Here is a 10,935-nt window from a genome sequence, read left to right as displayed (position 1 = left end):
CTCAGGAATTAAAAACGTCTCATATTTGACCACTTGTAGGGGTCTACCTATTATAATGTCAAATTTCCAAATTTCAATAAAACTTTTTTTAAATGATAAAACAAAACGTTGCTTTCACGTAACACTTTGTGCCCGAATTGGCTTAAAAATCGCCCCATTCGGACTAAAACCGGGGATACATTTGTTTTCTATGTTCATATCCGTAGATATGGGTATTTTACCATCATTCAGTACCATGTTATTGGGTACGTCTATGTGTTAAAACACCCATCTAAGGATATGGACGTTGATTACCTAAAATCGGTTTCACTTTTGGCCATTGTAGATCAATTCTGATTTAGCTATAAGATGAACAAGGTTACCTGTCAAATTGCATATCAGATACAATAACAATATAATGTGTTGTTATCTGACAATTTCTTGACATTTTGTAAAATTACCATTTCTATGAAACAACCTCGGCTTTTTTGTGGTGCTCAGTCGATAGTTTTCTATGTAGTATTTTGTTGAATTCTTCGTCTTCCGTCTTCCTGCGGTTTTGTTTTTGCCATTGTGAGGTCAATTTTCTTCAACTGATGAAATTTGAATGTCTCTTTGGTATCGTTCGCCTCTTTTGATTTGAACTAATTATGAAAACCATATCTTTCAAGGCACCTAATTGTTATTTAAGATCTAAAACTCATTCGATAGTTTATTGTCAAAATTAAAATACCCCTTCTGCAACTTAGTTATCCTGTTAATGTGACCGACCACTATTGGAATTGAAGCCTGCTAAAAGCACATTTTTACAATTTCTCCCGTAATCAAATTGCTTGAGTTTGCCTTTTAATTATAAGTTTCAAAGTACATACATGTTCCTGGTTCTACGTAACTATGTATGAATGACCTCAAGGATACAAGAGAGTTCAAACTCTTAAGTACAAAACAAAAACTAACAACGCCATGGCGAAAACGAAAGACGACCAACAGACAAACAATAATTTATGAATTACAATATAGACATCAAAAGACTCAGCAACCTTACAAAAACCGTTATCGTGTTCTCTCTAAATATAGATTCTTGTTTTATCTTCATTCCACGTACGACCGCATGTTTTGTTTTCCAACTGATTACGGTGTTTCGCCTTCGATCTGACGTAATTTTTGTACATAAAAAATATAATCAGAAATTTAATAACCCTTTGACTGTGCATTATCATAATGGCGTCCTTTAATTTTGTACATATTCCTGATATCTCGACATGTGTCAACACCTTTGAATATTTATTTATTGCCGTACACGGTATCATATTAAATTCGTTGGCACCTTTTTCAACAAAATATTCTATTTTGTGTAAACGTCATAAAAGCGCATTCTGATAACATTAAAACCGACAGTTGTTTACCGAAGGTTCAATATTTTAAATCTATTAAGAAGATACAAATCAAGGCAAACGATCGTAATTACCCGCCGAAAGACACCTAAACTGTGACTAAATAAATCGATTGTTTGTGACTTCCAGCAAAAAACCTGTTAATCTGCTCAACTATTACGCTATTCTACGAACAATAATAGTAAAATCGCTAGGTCTTTAGGGTTCCATTCATATTTGAACTATCAATTGAGAGTAATGAACATAATTATATAGTCCAGCTGCATGTACTACCAAAAAATCGTTTTTATCGCGACAAACGATCGTTTGCCTTGATTTGTATCTTCTTAATAGATTTATTGAAACAAATATACAGCACAAAGGTTTTCGCATGACCTTATTATATATAGCAAACCAAAAAAAAAGGAAGATCAGAGTCAGGTACAGAAAAAATTATAAACTGCTTTCCGACCGAATACATCAAGGCAGATCACTTGGCAAATTGGTGGAGATATCAATAGAGGTGTCTGAAACTTGTTAAAAGGAGGGGTGATACGGAAATATGGAAGCCCTGTTTCAGTCACAAATATTACAAGGTAATTACATATATTAACCCAGATAGGAAAGCCTTGTTTGGATAAAATATTATTAAAGAGGTGAGATTCATAGTTGGATAGTGAAGCACTGTCTTGTGTTTAGTATTATATAAAAAAAAATACATAAGCATATTATAACAAATTATTACCAGAGATGAGTGAGACAGGGAAGCCTAGTTTTGCCGAATAGAGGAACAGAAATCAGAAAAACTAGGAAGCCCTGTGTTCATACTAAAGGTCAATGCTATAGAAAATGTATGAGGATAGGCAAGCCTTGTCCTAGGAAAAAGTTAAGTGCATATTATCTGGAATCCGATAAAATATGGAAGCCTTATTTCAATCGTTGGACCGTGCAGTCTATGTCACAAGTATAAAGAAGCCTTGTCCTGAAAATTATTGAAGAAAAAGTAATAAGCAAAAATTATCAAAATAATCATCTAAAGCGTGAGAAATAGGGAAGCCTTGTTTCTGAAGGATACTGTCTCAGGATAGGGAAGCCTTGTCCAAAAACAATAACTAATACTCATGATAGTGAAACCCTGTCACACGAGTCTAGCTTCTGTTGTCAATTAACACGTATATGGATAGGGAAGCCTTGTCCAATAAGAAGGGGGAATTAATAATAGAAATAATATTAAAATAAGATGAAATATTTTGGCACAAGGAAGCCTTATACCAATTTTATCGCTATATAAGAAACGTGAATAAGAAATATTTTGGTACAAGGAAGCCTTATACCAATTTTATCGCTATATTAGTAACGTAAATAAGAAATTTAGGGAAGCCTTATTTTCAAAAATAAAAGATAAAATGGCGCGAGCAAGGAAAAACAGTACTTCATGCTCAAAACCATAATTAAAAACAAGTCAAGATGGGGAAGACGCATGGACATGTGCAAAATGTGTGAAAGTATTAAAAGAGCCTGATGCCCAACTGATGGAATGCAAAGGTGCTAGGATCATTTCTGTAAAGCCTGTCTAAAGAAAACAAAACCCGTACATAATGCTATGTAAATCAGACGCTATGTGGTTTTACGTGACATGTATGAAAAGCATGGAGCAGCATGCAGTCACTGACATTGAATTTGAAAGAAGGTGAAAACAAATAATGGAAAATTACGAAGAGAGAGTTTCCTCTCTAGAAAAGACTATTGTGATGCAATGTGACGAAAAAAGGGTCAAGGAGATTATAAAAGAGCAAATAAGCATATGTAACGAGGTAATGGTCAAGGTGATTGTAAAAGAAGAAGTCAGCAAATTACAAGAATCAGGGTCAACAATAGAAGACAGCTGTCGTGAGGAGAAAGTGAAAGCCATAATAAATGAAGAAATAAACAAAATACAAATGCCAGCAAGCATTTGAAATGGTGATGTCCCTGACGATTAGGTAAAAAGCAAATACGGTTAGAAAAAGTAAAAAGGAGACAGTAACCAACGTCCTCTAAGAAAGAAATGAAAGAAAGTCACGAGGAAACAACCTGACTTTCTTTGGGATTCCAGAAATGGATGAAAAGAGCAAATGAGAAAGAGATAAATTTGACAAGGAAAAGCTTAACGAGCTGTTTAAAGAATGCAAGATTCAACTAGATAATGAAAATCTTAAAACTGTCAAAAGATTAGGTAAATTTGATAAAGAAAAACTAAATAGACCAATTTTAGTTAAATTACAAAGTGTTGAACCTAAGATAACTCTGTTTAAAAACATACACGGCACTATATAAAGTCTAATCCAAAGTATTAAAAAGTTGGAGTGAGTAATGACCTAACTCAAGCAAATAGAGAACAGGAAAATAAGCTTTGGGATCAAGCTAAGAAAAAAAAACTGGAGAAAAGGTCTAGGGGGACTACCAATTTAATGTAAGGGACCCTCCCTGGGCAAGAAAGATTGTCAAAATAAAGACGCTAGGCACCTAAAACAGAAGAAAGGAAAAGAGAATGTATATAATATTATTGGTAAAAAGGTTTTGATCAGCGTAAATGAAAATAGTTTTACAGTTTTACCCAAATTAAGCTGTATCTACACGAATACAGATCAGCTATTAAACAAGCTACCAGAATTGATAGTAAGAACAAGAGATGATCAACCAAAAATAGTTGGAATTACGGAGGTTAAGCCAAAAAACAACAGGTATCTACTAGGAAACAGCCGAATACTCATTAACCGATGTAACTGACTACCATTTATTTGGTAAAAATCTAGACAACGACACAGGTCTTTTATTGTACATAGATAAACAATTGGACGCATCGCAGGTCATAATGAACTCAGAATTTCAAGAAAACTTGTTTATTAAGATTAAATTGAATCAGTCAGATCAACTATTACAAAAATGTATTATTAGGTTTAATATATAGATCACCATCAAACATAACACAGGATTACACTAGACAACTTAACACACTGACTACTGAAGCATGTAGGAAAGGCTATTCACATAAACTTATAATGGGAGACTTTAACTTTCCAGAATCAAATTAGGACAGTCGGAATTCACAAGGAGACAGTACGGAAAGTAACGAATACAATTTTTTAGAAAATCTGCAAGAAAATTTTCTATTTCAGCATATAACAAAACCAACAAGATGGAGAGGTACTAACACACCTCATACCATCGACCTGGTTTTGACAAATGAAGAACAAATGATCTCAAATTTAGAATATCAAAGTCCATTAGGAAAAAGCGACTACTGTACCATCTTAATTGATATGCAAATATCAAAAGCACACCAAATATATTTAAGTTCTTCAGTCGGGGTAATTACAAAAATATAAAAGAAGAATTAGACAAAATAAACTGAAATGAATTACTACAAGCAGAAAATGATATTAACAAAAATTGGATGCAACTTCTAAATATAATACAAGGTATGGACAAAAAAGTATATCCTAACGAAAGAAAGGAAGCAAATTGGAAACGATAATAATATTTTCCCATTGATAAAAACACACGAGACAAAATTAAAAGAAAAAACATTCTATCCAAAAAGATAATAAGCAACAATGACCCAGAAGTGAGAAAAGAATACAACAAAATAAGGAATCAAGTGAAAAGCCGAGTAAACAAACTGAAGCGAGAAAATGAAAAAAATCTTTCAAAAAAAAGCAAAAAAAATAATGTTAAAGTAATCTGGAGATTATATAAAATCAAAAACAAAGACCAAAGAAGGAATAGGGATTTACATACAGACCCAGAAGATACAAAATCTGACAAAACTGAGAATAATTGTATAACGGCGAAGATATTAGTTGAATATTTTTCCAGCGTATTCACCGAGGAACTAGACGGACAAGTACCAATTCCTGACCAGGTACCAGTTACACATAAAATGTCAAAACATATAATAAAGGAGGAAACAGTATGAAAATACTTTACATCACCAAAACTAGATAAATCACCAGGTATGGACAAACAAGATTACTAACAGAAATAGCCGAGTCATTAGCAAAACCACTATGCCTTATCTTCAACCAGTCGATTGATAGTAATTCACTCCCAAATGATTGGAAGAACGCAATGATAAGCGCAATATTTAAGAAGGGAAGTAAATCATTAGCCGACAATTATAGACCGGTAAGCTTGACGTCGGTTGTATGCAAGATAATGGATAAAATACTGCGGAAGTTTATAATAGATCACAAACAACCTATTCTCAAATATGGCTTTATTGCAGGGAGATCAACTGGACTACAACTATTGAAGGTGATTGATAAGTGGACAGAGGCACTAGATCAGGGGTTAGACATATACTGCATATACCCCGATCTTATGAAAGCATTTGATAAGGTACCTCATAAAAGATTTTTAGAGGACAGACAACAAAAGATAATAGTGAAGTGGGAAGAATCAGACTGGGCAAAGGTTACATCAAGGATCCTACAAGGATCTTATTGGGCCCGTTGCTATTTGTTTTATATATAAACGACCTTCCTGACCAAGTGGATTCTAATGCCTATCTATTCGCAGATGGTACCAAGATTTTCAGAGTAATAAAAATCAAAATGACAGGGAAATTTTACAAGAAGTCTTAAATAAGCTGGAATATTGGAGTGACACATGTCTACTAAAATTTCATCCTGAAAAATGTAAACACATGGAAATATGTAAGAAATCAAATAGCACTGACCAGTCAACTTGTTATGGTCTACTCAACCAATCAATCACAAAGGTTAAAGAGGAAAGAGATATTGGAGTCCTAAATGATTCTGAACTCACTTTGAAAAATCAATTAAGCGAAAAAGTAAATAAGACCACCTCAATATTTGCAGTTCTTAGGAGAAATTTTAAATACTTGGGCACTGCGACATTCTTACCAGTGTACAAAACCATGGTCAGAACTCATTTGGACTATGCTAGTTCAGTCTGGTCTTCATATAAGAAAAAAGATATCGAAAAAATAGAAGGAGTTCTAAGAAGGGTAACAAAACAACTACCAGGCCTTAAAAACATGAGTTATCCAGAGAGACTTAAAAAACTAGGCTTATCTACATTATCATATAGGAAAATACCAGGGGATATGATTGAAACCTTCAAAATTATAAATTGCCACTATAATAAGGAAGCAAGTTATTTTTTAAAAAAATGGCAGAGGATACACAACAAAGAACCAGTAGCAGAATAAATAGTAACAAAATAGTCCATCTATCAAAGATTTCAATCCAATATCCACAAACACTCATTCTCTTTTAGGCAACATTAAACCTGGAACAAACTGCCAGATAAAATTACCAAAGCCCCCTCCATAAATGCCTTAAAAAATCGACTAGATAAATATTGATGTAGAGATATATTATAATGACTATAGAGCAGAAATATCCGGAATTCACGGACAAAACAGTGTGCAAACCAATTTTAATTACGAGTCTGATGAAGAGGAACCTTAGGGATACTGTAGTGGAAATCAACTCTAAGTAACTCTAAATAAGGTTTGACATACCAACGCGTCGTGTTAATATAAGTGAAACGTTGTTTGACATAACAACACACCAAGTAAGCAATCCTCATACATAGTTTGACATACCGACAAGTTATTTCAGCAAGTAAATTGTTAATTACCCCTTAAGCTTTAAAAATACAAAAGTGCTATAACTACATTATGTTCTGATTTATTATACAATTGAGAAGAAATATAGCCACTGACATTATTTTTATTGCATTTTTTTATGTTCTTGTTAACGTTCTAAGTAGATTCAATAACTTAAATAACCGTTATAAATTAAAATTTGGGTTTAGATTTGGCTTATTTTACAGCTTTTAGAAAGATTTTTGACTAGAGTATTGAACATACAGAGACAGATTCTCACCAAGGTAAATCAATTTTATATGTCTTATCAAAATCCCGACATATCCTTCAAATCATTAAGCTTCTTTAACAGTTAATTTAATTTATTTTTACCACTTACTGAAATACTTACTGAAATAGCAATTAGTCTTATACACAGTATGTAATGCTAACTTTCATTTTATTATTATCGGCATGTTAAATAATGTTTGTCAATCATTTTTTTTAGTCAATATAATAAAAATAAGATGTGGTATGATTGTCAATGAGACAGCTCTCCACCAGTGTTTATTCATTGATTGAGTTTGCTTATAATTTAGGTTCTCTAATCAGAGTAATTTGTCTAATTGTAAAACGGTAATGGAAGCAAAATACAAATACGTTCATCTCAAGCTTGCTCCTGAAAATGTCAGAAAACTCGATAACAAAGTATCTGACCTACTTCACACACAAAGTATGCCTTTGTATTGTTTTTCTTTGATGTATTTTACAATTCCGGATGTTTTCTAGAAGAAAAAAGGGACGAAAGATACCAGAGGGACAGTCAAACTCATAGATCGAAAACAAACTGACAACGCCATGGCCAAAAATAAAAAGACAAAAAGACAAATAATAGTACAGATAACACAACATAGAAAACTAAAGACTAAGCAACACGAACCCCACCAAAACCTGGGGGTGATCTCAGGTGCTCCGGAAGGGTAAGCGGATCCTGCTCAACATGTGGCACCCGTCGTGTTGCTTATGTTATTACAAATCCGGTAAATAGTCTAATTCGGTAGGTCACATTCGTGAAAAGGGAAGGGTATTGTAGTTACGACATAAGGAACATATCCGATATCATCTGTGAAACGGTTATTCCATAACGGTCAACTAACTCGTGATGGCGTCCGTGAAATTTACGAAGGGATGATTTCAACTTCACCATTTGGAACTCTTGGTTTAATAGCTTCCTTGTGAGCAGGAATCCTTTATCAAGGAAATCATGATAGGAAATACAAGCCCGGGAATATCGTATTAATTGGGAGATATATACTCCGTATGCAGGCGCTCCTGGAATGTTGCTACATAGAAATGGAAAGTTCACAATTGGGAAACTGAAATCATCTCTTTTGTCTAGTTTATGTGCCAATTTGAACTGTGTCACATAACTAATGTCTTATATTGTATGCATCCGTACTAGACAATTAAATATTCTTATGTATAGAATAACGTACATATTCAGGTATCTCTTGCAAAACTTGTGTCTGATCCTATTGTCTTTGTTTTAATAAAAACAAGATATCACTTTCATGTATGTTTCTCATTTGTGCTTCGACTGACATAATAAGAACTATTTAATATGTTCATCTGGTGTAGAAAATATGGTACCGTTAAAGTTATTACTACCACTGAGTCGATACCTCTGCTGGTGGACTGTTAGTCACCGAGGGAATCACCAGTCAAGTAGCTAGTACTTCGGTACTGGCCTGCAAATACGGATATTGTGTTATTAAAATTTGCTGTTACGACATTTTGGGAATTATTTTAAATTAAGGATTATATCTCCCTCATTCAAACTCTGATTGCTTGCCCTGTTTTAGCTATGATTTTTGTCCGTTTTGGTTTAACAGCTTCTCATTTTTTTTAAAGAAGTTTTGCATTTTCTAATATTTTAGGCTCGAGCATCACGGAAGAGACATTTATTGTCGAAATGCGCATCTGGTGCAGTAAAGTTGGTACCTTTAATGTTATTGCTCCTACATTGTAAAGACAACTATAAAAAATAAGTCTTACTAGAAATATACACTTTAGCGTATCGAATGTATTACGGAACCGTACACTATTTTTCCAGTAGTGATGGTATCGATCTATTATAATATAAAACATTTGTGAATTTCTAATGAGCAAGATAAAACGGCATTGCATTAATATAAGCATGATACCAATGAAACACAAGTCCCGTCCTTTTGATCAAGAATATGATTTCAACGAAAGGCACACAATTTTATTTGTCATGGAAAATCATGTTCTGTGTAATTTTTTTTATTTTCGACAGTTGTTTGTACTTCGGAGTTTTTCTTTCGACCATGGAGTTGTCTGTTTTTTTTTCGACTTTTGTTTTGTTATACAAGCAAATTATATATATATTAATTATTGACAATAATATATTATGTTACTCAATATACCGAATATAAAGGTTTTTTTTACTCTAATTATTTCAGACTTATATTTGAATTATTCCCTAAATTAAAATTATGGCCGAAAATAAAGGATATGATATGTACCCTCCTCCCCAACAGTCGATGGGAAGAGAATTTCATCCACAACAACAGCAACAATTTACCACTGTGATCGTTAGCCAACCAAATGTACCAACTAATCCTCTTTTGGTCGGTTCAATACATGGAACCAGAGAGTGGTCAACTGGACTCATGGATTGTTTTTCCGATGTTGGAAACTGTAAGTATATAACTAATGGAGGGAAAAAGTAAAATAGCAAAAATTCCGGACTCCGAGGAAAATTCAAAATGGAAAGTCCTTCATCAAAAGGCAAAATCAAAAGCTCAAACATATTAAACGAATGGAAAACAACTGTCTTATTCCTGACTTGGTACAGGCATCTCCTTGTGTAGAAAATGATGGATTGAACATGGTTTTATAGAATGTGTGAATATGAAATCAACGTGTCTTTCTTTTCTACGTACATACATAAACAATATACATCTGAATCAAAAGTTGCAAAAAACCAAAGGAAAAAACAACGATAATTAGTCAAAAACCATAGCAAAAAGACGAAATACGACTGTAGTCTGCAAAACTCTCCATCAGCAACTAAGAACCTCAATTAAGGCGGAGTGAACTAAAGTGTTTATTTTTGGGCAACAGTTTCATCTCTTCACTCTGTCTTTTCCCCCCTGTTATATGAAAAGATTTTGATAACATAATCAATTATAAAGCACATGTTAGTATTCCTTCTATCTACATGTATATATTAATATATTATTCATCGCATACTCATTTACTTATGCAGCGCCTGTATAAGGAGTATATATCCCCCAATGTTTACGATATCCCAAGGCTTATATTTCCTATCACTATTTCCTTGATAGAAGGTTGCTGCTCACAAGGAAACTATCAAACCAAGAGTTCCAATTAGTGGAGTTGAAATCATTCCTTCGTAAATTTTTCGGACGCCATCACGATTTGGTTGACCGTTATGTAATATCTCTTTCACAAATGACGACGGATTTGTTCCAATTGTCGTAACTTCAATCCCGACCCCTTTTCCCAGAATGTGACATACCAAATAGTCTTTATCACCGGGTTTGTACCTACATAAGCAACAAAACGGGTGCCACATGTGGAGCAAGATCTGCTTACTCTCCCGGAGCACCGAAGATTATCCGCAGTTTTTGGTGGGGTTCGTGTTGATCAGTCTTTTGTTTGTTGTGTTTTTTGTACTGTTTTTTGTCTTTTCTTTTTTAGTCATGGCGTTGTCAACTTATTTTCGACTTATGAGTTTGAATATCCCTTTGGTATATCTCGTCTCTCTTTTTCTTGAGATTGAACAACATTTGTTTGTAGGTGGATCGTCAATTATATGATATATAAAAATCAACTCTGTTTTGCATCCATATAGTTTTATGGTCTCATAATACAAATAAAACAACTGTTCATTAATAATGAAGTGTCCGAAATATCAAAGACTAAGACTGATGGATTAAT

Source organism: Mytilus californianus, unplaced genomic scaffold (genome assembly GCF_021869535.1).
Source record: "Mytilus californianus isolate M0D057914Y unplaced genomic scaffold, xbMytCali1.0.p SCAF_15, whole genome shotgun sequence".
Taxonomy (NCBI): Eukaryota; Metazoa; Mollusca; class Bivalvia; order Mytilida; family Mytilidae; genus Mytilus; species Mytilus californianus.
This window is presented reverse-complemented; position numbering follows the sequence as displayed.